Genomic DNA, 18,290 nt, shown 5'->3' on the forward strand with positions numbered 1-18,290 from the left:
GATGCCCCTTATGTAAAGTGGCCACCTCGCCTGAAGAACAACTCCAACGAGCGGAACAAAACTTTATATTGTATTTTCCATAAAGATCACGGTCATAGCACCGAGCAATGTAATAATCTCCGCGACGAGATAGAAGGACTCATCCGTCGCGGGTACTTAAGAAATTTTGTACATTATGACAATAGTAATAAAACAGGTCGGCAAGGGGAACACGGGAAGGATGTCCCCGAGCCGAGCAACAGACTGGCAGAAGCCTTGCAGCGACCTCCCCCAGAAGAAAGGCCAATCCGGGGAACCATCCACGTGATAGTGGGTGGTTCGGTGGTGGCAGGATGCACTTCGGCGGCAGCAAGGACGTCAGTTCGCGAAGCAACCCGAGAGGAGCAGAACCCTCCCAAGAGGCCAAAGAAGGAAGACCCGATCTTTTTTACAGAAGACGACGTGCGAGGTGTTCAATACCCCCACGACGACGCGCTCGTCATAAAGCTAAGGATCAGCGACTTTGAAGTCCGGCGCGTACTGGTAGACTCAGGCAGTTTGGCGGACATACTATTCAAATCGGCGTTCGACCAATTGTAGTTGCAGAAAAGCGATTTGAAATCCGCTCACACTCCTCTGGTAGGCTTCAGCGGAGAGGAAGTCAGGCCCTTGGGAAAAATAACAGTACCTGTGGAAGTTGGCACATGGTCGTGCGCGGTAAGACTCAACCACGATTTCCTGGTGGTCGCGACTCCCTCCCCATACAACGCCATAATAGGGCGACCAATTACGCATATTCTGCGTGCAGTGGTCTCCACCTATTATCTGGCAATGAAGTTACCCACGGACTTCGGTGTGGGGGTAGCGCGGGGCGACCAACTCGAGTCCCGCAAGTGCTATGTTGCCGCCCTAAAGGGAAAAAACAAGGCAACCGATGACCTCGAACTGGAGCGACCGGCGGAGCAGGGAGAGGAACGAGCTTCGCCCACTAAGGAAACAGTCGCAGTCCCGACCTCGGCTACAGATCCGACGTGAACTCTACAGATCGGCGCCTCCATCAAGGAGCCTTTGCAAACTGAACTGGTGAGCTTCTTACTCCAAAATATAGATATTTTTGAATGGTCCGCGGTAGATATGCCCGGTATTGACCCTGGCCTTATAACTCACAAGCTTAACACTAACCCTGTAGTTAGACCCATTAGACAGAAGAAACGCAACTTAGCCCCGGAGCGCTGGAGGGCGGTTGATGAAGAAGTCGAAAAGCTCTTCGCAGCGGGCTTCATAAGGGAAGTTCATTACCCGAGCTAGGTAGCCAACCCAGTGCTGGTGAAAAAAGCCAACGGCAAGTGGCGCATGTGCGATGACTACACCGATCTGAACCGAACTTGCCCAAAAGACAGCTTCCCCAACCCCGAATTGGCCGCCTGGTGGATGCGACCTCGGGACACGAGCTGCTAAGCTTCCTAGACGCCTACTCAGGCTACAACCAAATTAAGATGGACCAATCCGACCAAGAAAAAACCAGCTTCATTACCGAGTTTGGCCTGTACTGTTACAAGGTCATGCCCTTCGGGCTAAAGAATGCTAGCGCGACCTTTCAAAGACTTGTAAATAAACTTTTTCGGCCTTTAATTGGCATGAAAATCGAATGCTATGTAGACGACATGGTCGTCAAAACACAGTTTTCGCGAGAATTAATAAAAGACTTGGATTCTATTTTCCGAATTCTGCGTCAGTATAACATGAGACTAAACCCAAACAAGTGTGTATTCGATGTCACCTTGGGTAAGTTCCTAGGGTACATTATCAACCGGCGCGGCATTGAGGCCAACCCGGACAAAATAAAGGCCATCCTTGATATGAGACCACATCGGAAAGTAAAAGAAGTTCAAAGGCTAAACGGCCGCATAGCCGCTCTGAGCCGCTTCATGTCCAAGTCGGCAGACCGCTACCTGCCTTTCTTCAAGGCAATCAAAGGCAAAGGGTTCGAATGGACCCGAGATTGCCAGCTCGCGTTCAACGAGCTAAAGACTTACCTCGCCACCGTACCAACCTTAGCCAGACCCGAGGAGGGAGAGGTCCTAGAACTGTACCTCTCGGCGAGCGACGAAGTGGTCAGTTCGTTATTAGTAAAACAAGTGGATCGGATCCAGCGGCCCGTCTATTATGTTAGTAAAATTCTGCAGGAAGCAGAAACAAGGTACCCGCAGATTGAAAAAATTGCCTACGCACTGGTGATATCAGCTCGGAAACTCCACCCATATTTCCAAGCTCACATCGTCGTTGTCTTAACCGACAAACCCCTAAGACAAGTTTTGCTGAAGCCCGAGGTCTCCGATAGGCTGACGAAATGGGCCATCGAACTCAGCGAGTACGATCTCCAGTACAAACCCTGGACCGCAATTAAGGCCCAAGCTTTGATAGATTTTATCACCGAGTGCACTTTCAGCCACGAAGCCCTACAGGTCGAGCCCGAGGTCCCCAGTTCATGTGAACCCGGAGCTCCCGAGCCAATAGAGTCTGAACCCCGTGAAGTAGCAGCAAGTGTGGCATCTATCCTAGTCTGGCGAAACACGAACTGGGATGAGGAGCCCTGGATCCTTCACGTGGATGGTTCCTCGAACCAGCAAGGCAGCGGGGCTGGAATAGTCTTATGCGGCCCGGGCGGCACAAAATTAGAGTACGCACTACGCTTTGAGTTCATGGCATCCAACAACGAGGCAGAGTACGAAGCACTGATAGCTGGGCTGGACCTAGCGCGAAAGGTGAAGGCAAAGCACCTAGTCATCTGCAGCGATTCCCAGCTCGTGGTCAACCAAGTTACGGGCAAGTATAAAGCACGCGAGCTCTCCATGATCGCATATTTGGCGAAAGTAAAAGAGGCCCTGCACTTCCAGTCACACTTCATCAGGCAAATCCCGAGGTCAGAGAACACTGAGGCCGACGCTCTGTCCCGGTTAGCCAGCACAAGTCACAACAACATGAGAACCGTGTACATAGAGGACTTACCTCGGCCTAGTATTCTCGGGGGGGGCAGAGGAGGTCTTTCGGGTTACCTCGGGTACTAATTTCCGACAACGGCAAGCAGCTCGAGGATATCAAGTTCCAAGAGTGGTGCTAGAACATGGGGATTCGGCAAAACTTCACATCAGTAGCGCACCCGCAGGCAAATGGTCAAACGAAAGTAATGAACAGAGCCATCCTACGCGGACTGAAAGCACGTCTGGATCGAGCTAAGGGATTGTGGGCCGAAGAGCTACCAAGTGTCTTGTGGGCTCACCGAACTACAGAAAAAACCACCACGGGAGAAACCCCCTTCAACCTCACCTACGGCACTGAAGCAGTGATCTCAACGAAAATCGAAGTACCAACATTGCGACTATAAACATATGACGATCGGACAAACGAAGATGAGTTACGCACCAACCTTGACCTACTTGACGAGGTAAGGGACCTCGCGCACATCCGGACAGCGGCTTACCAGCAGCAGGTAGCTCGCTACTACAATGCCAGAGTAAAGCAACGAAGCTTTCGAGTCGGCGACCTGGTCCTTCGTAAGATTATGGTGTCCGAACCCGGCATGGGCAAATTTGGACCAAACTGGGAAGGGCCCTATAAAGTAAAGAGAGCGCTCGGGGGGGCATACGAACTTGAAACTTTGGAAGGCAAACAAGTACCTCGAGTGTGGAACATCGTGAACCTAAGGCGATACTACCTATAAACCGCCAAGCGAGGTGGACGAAACCAGGTCCTATGGGACACGGTGCAAGCCAAGAACCTCGGCGTAAACAAGCAAAGAAAAGGGTATATTATCAGCTCGGCAAAAAAAAAAACAGCTCGCTGCAAAAGCCTCCACGGCAAAACAGGTTGCGGAAGTATAATAACCCGGACAAGAAAAGTGGCATATTATCATTTGGACAAAGAATCAGTTCGGGACAAAGGAACACTTGGGCAAAAAGATTATCTATTTCGTTGCAAGAAACAGGAGTACATTGGCCATCAGAAGGCACTTGCAAAAAAAAAAAAAAGAGTATCTTTACATGCCTGGAGCTACTTCTTCTCCATCAGAAGGCACTTCAACAACACCCGAAGGCCCTGCCTCTCCTTCAGAGTCCGGCTTGCCATCAGCAGCATTGGCCATCTCCTGAGTTATGCACGAAGTGGATATGGCACTAACATCGAGGTTGGGGTACGTGTTTCGGATCATCCACCGGCTCAGTTTGAACCCCCTTCTGTAAGAATCCACCATCAGATCATCAAAACGCGGAGAGGCAATGTAGTCTTCAATGGCCTTCTTCTTGGCATCTTCAATGCCTTGGGAAAAAATCTGTGTTTTCTCCCTAATGTCCTCTTGAAGATACTCGACTTGATGCTGCAAACCCAACTTCAAGTCTTCCATGTGCTTGACAATGACCCCCATGGCCTCGGCATCCCGCTGAGACATCGCCTGCCTGGCCATTGCGACGCGAGCAGCCTCTTCGGCAGCATAAGCGGCCGCCTCAACAGCTCGGGTATTCGCCTCTACAGCACGAAAAGCCTCTTCAGCAGCATGAGTGGCAGCCTCAGCAGCTCGCGCCTGTCGCGAGCTCCTCTCCACTTGGGCTGCTAAGGCATGAATTGAAGAATTCACCTACCAAAAGAAACAAGTAAGCAATGACAGCAAAAGCGATAGAAAATGAAAAAGGCAAACGAAATCTGACTTACCACCATGGCATGTGTTACGGCACGGCAGGCGACCTGGTTCAAAGGAAGATCGGTCCACGTCGCGATCTCCTTAGAGAAAGTAGCCTCCCTACTCTTCTGAAGAGCGTAGTTCGGCGTCAACACGCTCCTGACCTCCCCTTGAGTTCCCGAACCCGAGGGCCTAGCCCGCGTATAAGCAGACCCAGAGTGAGCAGGAGCGCTTGAGTATGCCAGAGCACCCGTATAGGTGGTCTCAGCGTAAGGCGCCCCAGCAACTTCATGAATCGGGGTCACCTTGGGCTCCCTGGGCAGATCCTCTGGCGTGTTGTTTGAAACTTGAGGCTCCTCTTCCGGGGGCAGCTCGGTACGAGTTCGCTTGGCGACCCGCTTCCTCCTCTTCATACCTTGGAACAGACGCCCCCCACGAGTTCTCTCCGCATCCATCACACCTGCAGAAATGAGTTCGACATCAGAAAAAATAAAGGAACAAAGCAACAAGAAACCGCAGTACTAGAAACCTACCCGAACTCAGGCCGACCGCAATAAGATTGGCCTTCGTTAAGTAGTGATGGCACTTTAAACCTTGTCGTGCCCATTGCCAGAGGCCCTTCACCATCTCTTTGTCGAGAGTAACACCTGAATCAGGAGCGGCCTCACCCCACCCGGTCTGAAAGGGCCATCCTTGTGCACTTTGCACACCGAAGTAGTCTCGCTTCCACGCCGGGACCTTATTAGGAAGATCATGCAGAAGCTTAAAGTCCGGGCGAGGAGAAAGGTAATACGCCCGTCTTCCCCCAGGAAGAGAACCAGCCTGTCTCTTGCGCATCAAGATGGAGGAGAATATCTCTAAATCTAAAGGGAAATTCTGCTCGCAAAAAAGGGAGACTGTTCCCACCAAGAGAAGAAAGTTTTGAAGGCTCTGGAGACGGGAACAAGCCAAAGAAACCTTGGAGGCTATGTAACCAACCTAGGCGCGAGCTGAAAAAACTTGGACGCGAGCTCAATAGGAAAACCGTAGAAGTGACAAATCGACTAGGGTCCCCCACTATTTATAGCTACAGTAACCAAGAACCGATCGTACAGATCAAAGACGATCCGACGGCCCACATTTGCACTGACCGCACGTCTCCTAAGGTCGAGACGTTATTGGTGCACGTCCTTCCGAAAAAAGTGAAACATCGGCGCACGTCTTTTTGAAACCGACGTTGCGCTGACGCACGTCTTTCTGAAACTGACCGCGCCGCACGTCTCCCTAACAAATGCCAGCGCACGTCCAGCAGTGGCGCGCTTTTTTCAAGTTTGAATGACCCGCTGTCACGTCCCAGCGGCATGAATTTTTGAACGTGCGCGGTCAACCTTCAACATTTATTAGGCACGTTTCCCGCCTTCTCGGAAACCGAACCCTCGCAAAAGCAACTCGTGCATTCAAGGTTCAAAGGATGGGACAAATCCACCTACTACCTCGCAAAACTCCTCGCGCCAGGGCAAGACCCTTGCACGAGCAGTGGGGGGCAATTGATGAAGGAAGATTTGGCCCGACCTCACAGTTATGCGACACATGGCAAAAACAACAACTCGGCACAAAAGCGAGCCTAAGGTGCAAACACCAAGAGGAGACACCAGCGGACCAAACTCCCTACTGGGGGCCCGAAGTCACCCTTGGCCCCAAACTAGAAAGTAATCCGATCTGGCCTACCTTGTAACAGTTCGGGATACACTTCACCGAACTAGCCAACCTTGTAACAATTCGGGATACACTTCACCGAGCTGGCCAACCTTGCAACAGTTCGGGATTCACCTTGCCAAACTGGCCAACCTTGTAACAGTTCGGGGTACACCTCGCCAAACTGGCCAACCTTGTAACAGTTCGGGGTACACCTCGCCAAACTGGCCCGCCCTATACATACCTCCGAACTCAAGACTTCGCCTCGCTCACCACTCTGTGTCACCTTCTGAGCACCAAAACCAAACAAGTCGTACCATGCCTGACACTGAGGAAGTCCGTACCTGAGGGCGCCGCACCGGACTGACTTGGGATCTAACGCTTGATGGCTGCACTCTAAACGGCCACCTGCCACCGCCATCTCCAGTTAGAGAGACGGTTAGGCAGTGACGGTTCTGTCCCAGCAGAAAGTACGACGGCCGAATTGATAGACGCAAGGGCGATCATATCCGAACTGACAAGGGCCTCGGAGCGAGTGCACAAAGTGATTATAAGAACCCCCTGCCCCCAACAAACAAGGTATGTGAACTTTGCGCTATCTGGTCTTCAATTTCCCTTTGAGAGATTACTGACTTGAGCTTCGGAGTTATCACACCGGGTTCCCCCCGGAGCTCTCTCATCTTCCCCGTTTCAGGCCCCCCGACGCTCTAGCTCAAAGGCGAGTTCATTGACAGCTAAGACCGGCCGAATTGCGCTCCATCAAAGGGCACATTGCAGCAGCTTGCCTTCAATACTTTGAGCTAGCCGGTACTAAGTCCAACAACAAGCAAGCTCACACTACATCAGCCTTTGAGAATTGGTGTCCTTAACTCCAGGGCTACCAATCACATCTTGCGACATGTACTTGCTAATTTCAGCTTCTGTTAATTGTATTGCAGGATGAGATAAACTCCATGGAATAAGGAAGGTGATAATTAGTGATAACATTGTGTGTATTGTGTAATAGAGCTGATAAATAAAAAATAAAAATGCCAAGATCTGCTTGAAAGAGTTACTACTGTGATGCGAGTGACCCACAATCTCTCTCTGGCATGGTTTTCAAACCAATCAGGGGTCCAATTACCGGGTCGAATGATCGGGGGACCGATCATTTGATGGTCTGTTTTGACAAAAAAAATAAAAATTTTAAAAAAATTAAAAAAAAATTGTCAAAACCGTTCAAACGGTTAACCGCTCGGACCAGCAGTTTGCTTACCAAAATCAGTGATTTTTGAGAAATCTCAATTTTGGGGAAGAACAGAACTGGTCACCTAATTGGTTCCTGGTTTTTACGATCCAACCATTCGGTCCAGTCCGGTTTTGAAAACCATGCTCTCTGGAGTAGAAGCTTTCGGTGCTTCAATCATTCCTCTATACTCAACATCATGTGGATTGGTGGCCATGTATTTGTTTACTGCTGCAAAGAGGAGATCTTGTTATTAGAGCTTATAACATGGCCAAAACGAGCTTTGTTATTTGAAGCATCATAGAAACCATCAGTGAATATCTTGCAGAAACTACTACCATTCCAAATTAGATCTCCTCAAAGCTGTGAACCTGTACCATGCAGTCTTTGCTGAATCGAGTGGCCTATGGCCCTCGATATTTATCATCCTCAACGTGTAGGATTATCTGTTGGCCAACGGGAATAACTACACGATCGATGGAGTATTTGCTTTATGTGGATCAACATGTACACACAATCAACACCTCTTTTCAATTATTATTATTATTTATTATTTTCCTATAAAATAAAATTTATTTTCATTTATCTCTTTTAAACCTGGTCCACTAGAGTAGTTGTTGGATGAGAAAATGTCTCAACAACCAGAGACAAGTGTCTCATCCTAGTGGAGGCTAATCCCAACCGTTTAGAGAGATTTGTGGGTAATTCTTATCTTTTGGAACAAACCCAACAGTCATAAAAGGGTCTATAAATAGAACTCAAAATATTCAGGAGTGCACTTGACCTACTAACACTCTTTCTTAACCTCTCTTGATTATTAGCAATTCTAGTTGTGTAGAAACTTGCTTCCACTTTGGGCTGTTGAAGAAGTTTGGGCCCGTGATTCATTGGACCTTATGCATTTTGCTTACTTGGTTGAACCAAGGTTTTTAAAACCAAACCGTGCAACGGAGCAGTCAGGGGTCTGGTTTCCAGGTTGAACAGTCCAAATGTTCTAACCGAGTAGATGGCCCATTCTGACAAAAAAATAAAAATATTTAAAAATAAAATAAAAAACTGCCAAACGGTTGGACGATTTAAATGATTCAACCGCCCTGATCAATGGTTTGCTGATCAAATCAATAGCTTTTTGAAAAATAACGATTCTAAGGTAAAACAAAACCGATTAAGTAACCAATTCCCGATTTTTCCGATGCGGCCATCCAGTCTGATCCGATTTTAAAAACCATGAGTTGAACAAATAGATGCCTGGGGTGTATAATTTCATTGTTACACAGAGCCCTCCCATTAAAAGGCATATGTGAGGGGAGGGGAGGTTTTCCCACCATTAAAATTCATCTATTAACTGTTCTTTTGCTTCCTCGCTAGATGATTGCTAGCTAGCTTTTCCACAGTAGCATCATATTATGGTCTACGTATGTCTCTATGTATGTAAATAGATGGGTTTGTGTTAATGTATTGTGCGTTGTTTGTTTCAGTTTCAGGTGAGGTGAAGCATTTTTGTAACTTGTGAAAATTCCAAGACCCATCATCGATCTTGTAACAATTATGCTAGCTAATGTGTAAAGGTAGCTCCGTACATGGGCTGATTTCAGGTTTGGCTTGAGGCGGTGTACCCCTGTAATTATTTATATCAACAATCATACTAGACTAAGGAAGCAATGTAATAGTCAGACCGGAAAAACTAAGAATCGGTCACTTCCGTTTTTTTCCCTTTGGTCAATAAACCACTGAATGGGCCGGTTAATCGTTCAAACTGTTTGAACCATTTTGACCATTTTTTTAACTTTTTTTATTTTTTTTTTATTTTATTTTTGTTAGAACGGTCCGAACCATTCGAACCGGTAACCGGACCGCTAACCGGTTTGGTCACCAATACGATTTTAAAAACCAAGATCATACCTTTTACCTTGCAACAACTGTTCACTCATTTAAACCAATCGATTGATGTTGAGCCCCATCAATATATTTTTGCATCAATAAATATTTACACCAAACGTAAAAATGTTCAACCAGCAAAATATTTTACATTTTATTCATTTTAAGAAGCAAGGGAGAGAGGATTGCCCAATAACAAAAAAAAAAATAGGATGGGATAATGGGGGGGGTATCAGAATTCCTTTCAATTGAAGAGCTACGACTAAGAAAATTCTTGCCATCAGCGTTCCTTTCAATGGGCATGAAAACAAATAGATTAGCAAGAATCAAGCCGCAATTGCCGATAATCCTAGTAGTGGAGAGAGATGGTCGCTTAATTGGCGCCAATCCAAATCAAACGGTAGAAGCTTGTAAATGTAGTATTTTATATTTTTTCTTCGTGGGGCGCTACGGACAACCGGCCGAACAACCCTGGTCTTGTCTCGGAGTCACCGATATTCTTAGTCAAGTCAACTATAGCTAGGCCACCGAGATTTCCACTTATGACTTTTACCTAAGGTCGGCCGCCCTGACTTGATTTTTTGTCCACTAATAGACCCATATGGGATATCGCTTTTGCCTATTGATCAGGTCTTTGTCAAAAGTTAAACCAAGTTAGGCCACGCATGAATGCGTGTTCAAATACCATATTGTTTCTTTTTTCTATATTTTCCCTTGTCCGTGATTCCGTGTGTATTCATAACCGTATGTTTAAGAATGGTAATTTTTTTTCATTTTTTCTGTTTTTTTTTTGGGGATTCACTCCGAATAGAGCGGAGATGGGGATGATTTTCCCCTTCAATGGATGGGGATGGGAAAATTTTCATCTACGTTGACGGGATAGAGTAGGAATGGAGAGGGCACTCTCTTTCTCGCGAAAACTCAATCCCCGCTCTATGGCCTCTTCACTAATATATATATATATATTTACAAACATTTATATAAGTATCTATATATTAATATTTTTAAAAATAATATGTTTGAGTCTTTTCTAAAATGATTATAATTTTTAATTATTTATTTTTATTTTTTAAATAAAAAAAAAACTAAAAACAAAAAATAAAATGATTGACATTATAAAAAATCACAGCGAATGAAAATCCTCACAGAAATAAGAATCCCCGTAAAGATAAGGATGGGAATAACCTTATCACCGTTAACAAGGACAGGAACGGCAACGGCAACAGAAATGAAGACTTTCATAAAAACAAAAACAAAAAAAAAAAAAAAGGCTCCCCCATCTCCACCCCACCCGTTGCCATTCCTACTTGTGCCCGAATCAACTTCTTATTTCTTAACGATTGATTCGATATAATTTGGAATTAGGGATGGAAGTGAAACGGGACTGAATCATCAGGTGGGCCATTGTTCTAATCGTAAGTCGTAACAATACATGCATGTCAGTATCACACAGTGGTATATCATGATTGGCCATTCTCATCCAATTATCATTGACTCATAATAGACTTTTCAACAGGATAGATTTTCATTTTTTTTTTCTTTTTCTGTAGAAAAAATTTCTAGATCTCAGTTTAAATGGGATGTCAAAATGTCCATTAAATTACAAAGAAATATAAATAAATAATCAAAATTTCCAATTTGATGATAGTGGAACTTGGGTGGAATGAAGAGCGACCGAGTTTGAACCCTCCCTATTTGATTTTGAATTGCTGGTCAAGCCTTAAGCCTTTATTAGATGCATGCTGCACATGCACATCTCCAATAATAATAATAATAATAATAATAATAATAATAATAATAATTATTATTATTATTATTATTATTATTATTATTATTATTATTATTATTATTATGTGAACATCAGATGGAGCCGCCATGCCTCTTTATCTCTACCCCCACTATATATAAGTGGTGTGAAAATGTAATGCAAATATGCAATGATAACATACGAACACGGTCAAGCAAAGAGCACCGCGTGGTATTGCCGTTCATAATTGTTTAATTTTGGACATTATTTAATTTTTTAATTTTGGAAAATTGTTTAAAATTTACCTGAATTTTCAACATTTTTTCTTAACTTCAGCATAATTATTATTATTTTTTTTTTTGAATAAAACCAACGAGCACTATAACAAATGGGGGTAGTGTGACCCCAAAAGTCAACAAAACAAATAAAAAAAAGAGAAGGGGGAGGGGAGAAACTTCACGAGCCATCCAATCCGTGGCCAGGTTCGCTTCTTCATCCTGAGGCTGCTCTTAACGGTGGTTTTCAGATTCTAAGGCGGTTTCATCTTTTGGTTGAGATACGATATCACCAACTTTGAATCGCTTTCAATAGTGATTGAGAATTGTTGGAATTTCAAGGCTACTTTAATGGTTTCCCAGGCAGCCCACACTTCCGCTTGATTAAGTGTACAATATCTAATCTTGACAGTTTTGGCATTCCAATACACGACCAAGATGATTACGGGCAATACAAGTAGCAGTACAATGACCATCTATGATACGATAAGCATCAAAATTGATTTTTATGCTGTCCTGAGAGGGAGCAAACCATATGGTGGACTTCCAAATCTTGTGAAAAGTATCTATGGCTGCGATGAAAGATTTTTTTGCAGTAACCTGTAGTTTGGACTACATTCAGGTGGCCGATGACTCAAAGGCTGAAGTAGAGGATTTTTGCTAGATGAGGACTTTGATGTCGAGCTGACTAGGCCGAGTTGGGGGTAGATTGGGTGCCAAGCTAGGTTGATTGCCGAGTTGGGTAACTCTTCAGAGAAACCTACAAGGAATCAATGTTAGAGGACCCGAGGTGGCCAACCCAATGAGGTCACTTGGATGATTAAATTAATACTCTCGTAGTAGACCATGGGATAAAAAATCAGAAAGTATGAGAACTAGAATGTGCTTACTCGCTTCCTCCCTGTGTCATTGGGGTTGGTGCCTTTATATAGGCATTGTTCGGTGTGGGTTTCACGCACCGCATCCGATATTTCTGGGAGGTCACCTAACTGGTCCGAGATCCCCGGAGGTAACCACCATGCACGTTGACCACCCTCCGAAACATTTGGTATGTGGGCCAACTTCCGTGAAACGTGGGAGTGTCGGGATATGCATGTCGAATTTATCGGCGAGCATGTCTCACAGGTGGCCATCTAGACCTCAGATAGGCCGGCACGCCCTCGAGGGAGGTCGCTCCTCGCGTCGAGATGACTTCGGCCTGTGACAAGGTTCTACAGGTCAGCCCTGGACGAGGTTTTTCTAGCCGACCTGAGTTGTGGTCGAGGTCGCCAGGTTGGCGGTGAAGGCAGGTCGCTAGGTCCGAGCAAAAAAGAAATTGCGATCTAGGACTCGAAGTCATTGCTCAGGTGGTGTCCATGTGTCATCCAGTTGTTCCAAGATGCCATGTGTCACAATGTCTTTGGAGGGCCAAATCCGCCCTCATCAATTGCCCCCACTACCGAGCTGAAAGTACCTTGGCGAAGGGAGTAGACCGCTCCTTTTGGCCCAAAATGACTGATCTGATAAGCGTCGGTCCAATTTGCTTCTCATGTTAGAAGAGTCCAAGTGTTTGCAACCTTACACAGGACCTCGCAGTCTTGATTATCAGTGCACAAGAGCAAATTCATCCCCTCGATGAGAGGTAAAATAGGTACCATGAGGACATTTACCTTATTAGGGATGCAACCATCAAGGGGTTCTACTATATAACTAAGTACCTCAAAAGCAAAGATCATCATGTCGTCCTCAAGAAGGGGTTTTGTGTGATTGTTTTATCAGGTCGCTCCACCTAGGTAGACTTCGACATATTGTCCCTTGAGCTGGTTCTCCAGAGAGTAGCCAGCGAGTTCAATGCGGAGCCTGAAACCGAGGTGGAGGTCTACTATGAAGAGATCGGCCAAGTTTGCGTCTATCATAATGCTGAAAGCGAACTAGTCTTTCCTTTGTTTTCTCTTTCTTGTGCTGAACTAGTCTTCCTTCCTCTACTTCTTTTTCTCTTTCTTTTTTTCTATCTTCTTCTACACACTCATGAAGCTGAGGTGGAATGGTATATACCCGACCTGTCTACACACCGATGGGTCTGGACATGAATTGCTTTTTTACTCCGTCCATGCCGAAGAGGCAGCTGGGTCTTATGTTGCCCATGCCGAAGAGGCGATTGGGTCTTAAGTTGCCCATGCCGAAGAGGCGACTGGGTCTTTTTCATGTTTAGCACCAAGGTCACTATTTGTTCGGCGTCGTGGCCCTTGGACTCTGAGAGCCACTCATAGTTCACTCCCCATAATATTATTTAGCCGACGTGCAGCCTGACCTCTCTGCCTAAGTGGGTGGTCATTCTGTAGTAACTTCTCATATGGCTACTTCTACGTCATATCGTGGGATTATCTTCTTGGGTGAGTGCTTGCAAGACCACAACGCACATGTTCTACCCCCCTTGTTAGGGCTGTTGATACATAAAGCTGTTGTCAGCGTGACTCGGAAGTTCGGGGCCATGGCTGCACTGCATTAGCCTCACTGTGACGCCGGTCATCCACTCCTACAAGAAGCCACTAGGAGCTCGACCTGCGGAGGAAGCACTACTAAATTTAGGTCGCTATCTCACGCGGGAGCCTTGGAAGGCTCGACCTACAAGGGCGTCCATGCAGTTTGTTGGCTGCCGGCTCCGGCGAGAGCCACGAAGAGCTCGACTTGTAAAGGTGACCTCACAAAATGGGGATGATGAGGCCTCATCCTAGCTTATTGCTATTGAGGATGAGTTGAGGTCGTTCTGCTGTTGTCTACATCAGGCTTCTCCCATGCACAGATCTAGAAATTCATGCTTCATCTCATAGAACTACCACGCTTCAATCCCGACGGGAACCGCCGATGGCTCTACTGTGGGGAGAGGGGTGTTCACATGCAATAGCAATGTATTTATCTGGGGGACTGGGAATACTAGGTTCGGCCTGGACTTGTCTAATTGTCACAGGGGAGTTCTCAAGGTTCATCACAAATGTTCGTGCCCCCTAGTAATTGATATTCATTTTGGATGTTGGTGCTGCTCAAAAATGTTTTTTAGTTCATAAAAGATGGAAATTAGAGAGCGAGAACTTAGATGTTTAAAAGGCAAGATCTTAGCTTTCTAGAAGATGAGGACTTAGCTTTTTAGAAGGTGAGAACTTAGCTTCTTGTAGCATTTCCCACAGACGGCGCCAATTGATGAAGGGTTTTTTTGGTAGCACCCTATTGTTCGGACTACTTCTAGGTGGTCGATGACTCAGAGACCGAAGCGGAGGATTTTTGTTGGATGAGGACTTGGATGCCAAGATGACTAGGCCAAACTACGGGTAGATTGGGTGCCAAGCTAGGTTGATTGCCGAGCTTAATAGCACTTCAGAGAAATCAGCAAGGAATCAATGTTAGAGGACCCAAGGTGGCTAACCCAGTGAGGTCGCTTCGATGATTAAGTTAGTACTCTCGTAGTAGATCGCAGGCTAAAAAATCAGAAAGTATGAGAGATAGAATGTGCTTACTCGCCTTCTCCCTGTGTCATTGGGGTTGGTGCCTTTATATAGGCATTATCTGGTGTGAGTTTCATGCACTGCATCCGAGATTTTCGGAAGGTCGCCTAACCGGTCTGAGATCCCTCAAGGTAACCACCATGCACGTTGACCACCCTCCGGAACGTTTGGTACATGAACCAACTTCCATGAAATGTGAGAGTGTCGGGATATGCATGTCGAATTTGTCGACAAGCATGTCTCACAGGTGGCCATCTGAACCTCAGTTAGGCCGGCACAACTTCGAGGGAGGTTGCTCCTTGTGTCGATGTCACTTCAACCTGTGACAAGGTGCTACAGGTCGGCCCTGGACGAAGTGCTTCTAGCCGACCTGAGTTGTGGTCGAGGTCACCAGGTTGGCGGTGAAGGCAGGTCGTCAGGTCAGGGCGAAGAGAAACTGCGATCTGGAAATCCAAGTCATTGCTTAGGTGGTGTCCATGTGTCATTCAACTGTTCCAAGATGCCATGTGTCATAATGTCATTGGAGGGCCAAATTCCCCCTCATCAAGCTGCTTCTTTTTCTATTTCCAAGTTTTCCATGAAAGCATGAAAAGCTTAATCAAGAATTGTTTGAGGGGGGATCGCAATGTCATTAAAAATTTTCTGATTTCTATTTTTCTAAATAGCCCACAAAATGAATGCGATTTTTTCTTTAATTAGGAGTTTTTTGTTTTCCTTTTTTTTTTTTTTTGGAATGTCTGACCCACCAGTCAAGCAGAGTTTGATCACTATCCTTAGGGCCTTCTAACAGGTCACTAAGGATAGTCCAAATTTGACATGTGTAAGGACAAAATTTGAAAATATGGTCTCTGTCTTCCTCCTCATTGCAAAAGCTACATGATCCATCTATATCAAAACTTCTTTTCCTATGACTCGGTTTAGAAAGAATACAAATACAAATATGTACAGTGCAAATTCATACAAAGTAATACAAAAGATAAGATCTCACACTCTATATGTTTGTATTCGTATTCCTTCCAAACTGAGCTTAAGCTGCATTTTTTAAGGGAATTTATTTTGGAAGAGAAGAAAGAGAAAGGTTTTGATCTTTGGTGGGCTCTTAATGTTCCAAATGATGTTAAGCCAATTTTTAGTGTTATTAGCCCCTAAAATAGATGAACATTTCAGAAAATAAGCTGATTTAATAGTAAATATTCTAGTAGAGGTTCCCTCTCATATAATTCTATCGTCAATCTGGTTAGTAGAGATAAATATGGATTTGATTTTTTCCCATACAAAATTAGGAACAATTGCTCAAATTCTGGGTTCATGCCAGCACTCCCTCTCTAATTCAATCATATCCGAAACCATAATATTGCCAGTTTCTCCTCATTTTCATTAGAAACTATTTCTGATAAAGGTTTGTCGATTACCCATTTGTCATTCAAGAATCTAATAGTTCGGCCATTACCAACTTGCTTCCTAATGCCATTTTTTAGTAAATCTCTGAAATGGAGGATCTCTCCATGGGCAATGAGGTACCCTTTTTTAGATTAATATCCCAAGAAGAATTTTCTTTCATATATTTATTAAATTGACCATAACTTATCAAAACATTCAAGAACCCCAAGTCAGTAATTTGACATTAAATAGACTAAGCGATGTTGGTAGATTATTATTTTACCCTTTGCCTTGTTGTAAATGGAAAATAAAGCAAAATTTTGATTTAGTCCTCACACTCTTTTCACAGCTTCTTCCAGCCGTGTATTGAGAATGTCTCTGCATAAATTAAATATATATACAAGCATGGGATGTTCTTAATGCACTGTAAAGATTGTGTGAAAATGGTTTGGGGAGGATTAAATCTGAATTCATATTGGGTTAGGGATAAGACGGGCAATGTGCGTATATGTATTTGATCTAGTGATTTCATTTTTAGTAAAATTTTTAAACTTTGGGAGCTAAGGGAAATATCCACAGTTCTTAATTTACAGTCAGATTAATTATTTTATTTTCGGATGAATCTACAACAAGAACACACGGCGAGCTCGTTTCTAGTCAAGAATCTCCCTTCAATCTTTCTCATGTGAAGAATAATTCAATGACTCCTTTGATCGATCCTGCAAATACTGTGCTGCTGGAAATTTCTAGACTTGACCCAACTAGCAAACCCATTGACAAGAATGAAGAATCTGTGCTTTTTTGCTTCGTAAAACACTATTTTCCCTTCAGCTCAATTCTCTGTGGTATAAAATGGGGACCACGTCATGTTGTTTCGTGCCGGCTGAGAGGCTGGCTCCTAATCAAATATCTCTCTCCTCCAGTCTCCATCTTCTTTCGTTCGAAGCGGGGACCCGTTTAATTATATATCCTATATTTTACTTTTCACAAACAATAAGACAAAATCAAATGTGAAGAGAATCAAATCAGAATTCACACTAATTTGTATTCCCATGCATTTACAGTTTTACAGCAGGGCAAATGAAATTGGCACGTAGCCCAACTCGAGCCTTAAGGCAGGGCAGCCAGACAGTAGGTGCAGTCCAGTACTTGGGAAGACTTTTCAAAAGTGGCATTCCATCAGTTTTGGCATTGTGCATGATGTAAAGTGGGAAGCTAGTCAGCGGTCACAATGGAATGCACAATTGCACAGTTTGTAATTCGATTCGATGAATCACTGATGAAACATGTCTATATAAAGAAAGAGCAGGCCAGGGAGCTGTCGACTTGTCGAGCCCAGAGAGAGAGAGAGATCTAGTTACTATTCGAAATTTGTAGGAAAGATAAGATAGTCGATCCCCGGTGAATTAGCAGCTATTAACGGCGGGGGGCATGGCTAGCTACGGAGTTATGAAGTTGAGCTTGACAGTGGCGGTGTTGAGCATGATAATCAGTAGTGGTCCTGATGTACATGTGGATGCAGCTATATCATGTGGTCAGTTAGCCAGCCTTCTATCCCCCTGCGTCAACTACTTCGTCAAGGGTGGACCTTTGCCCCCGGCATGTTGCAGCGGTGTAAGAACTTTAAACTCCGCTGCTAAGACAACGGCGGACCGTCAGGCCACATGTCAATGCTTGAAATCTGCGGCAACTAGTATCCCTGGTCTCAATCTCGGTCTTGCTAACTCCATCCCCGGCAAATGTGGAGTAAACTTCCCTTACAAGATCAGTCCCTCTACTGATTGCTCCAGGTTATTAGTTTAATTGCCTTCTTCCTCCGTCTTCGTCTAATCGTCTTGGCCGGCTTGGCCACAGTTTTTAATTGGTTCTAACTACTTTTTAATTATATTGCAGGGTGAGATGAACTTAATTAGATGGAAGCAAAATCAGGAGTAGTCAGGACTGAATAAATAAATGACAAGCAGAAAGACCGAGATTGTCA

General features: G+C 44.9%; 1 pseudogene; it reads left to right on the forward strand.

Annotated features, from left to right (window-relative positions):
• The first annotated feature begins 17,740 nt into the window (after positions 1–17,740).
• On the forward strand, positions 17,741–18,212 carry LOC148853162 (non-specific lipid-transfer protein 1 pseudogene; annotated as a pseudogene).
• Positions 18,213–18,290: the final 78 nt, after the last annotated feature.

Source organism: Nelumbo lutea, chromosome 5, assembly GCF_056320005.1.
Source record: "Nelumbo lutea isolate HS-2025 chromosome 5, American lotus-T2T, whole genome shotgun sequence".
Lineage (NCBI taxonomy): Eukaryota > Viridiplantae > Streptophyta > Magnoliopsida > Proteales > Nelumbonaceae > Nelumbo > Nelumbo lutea.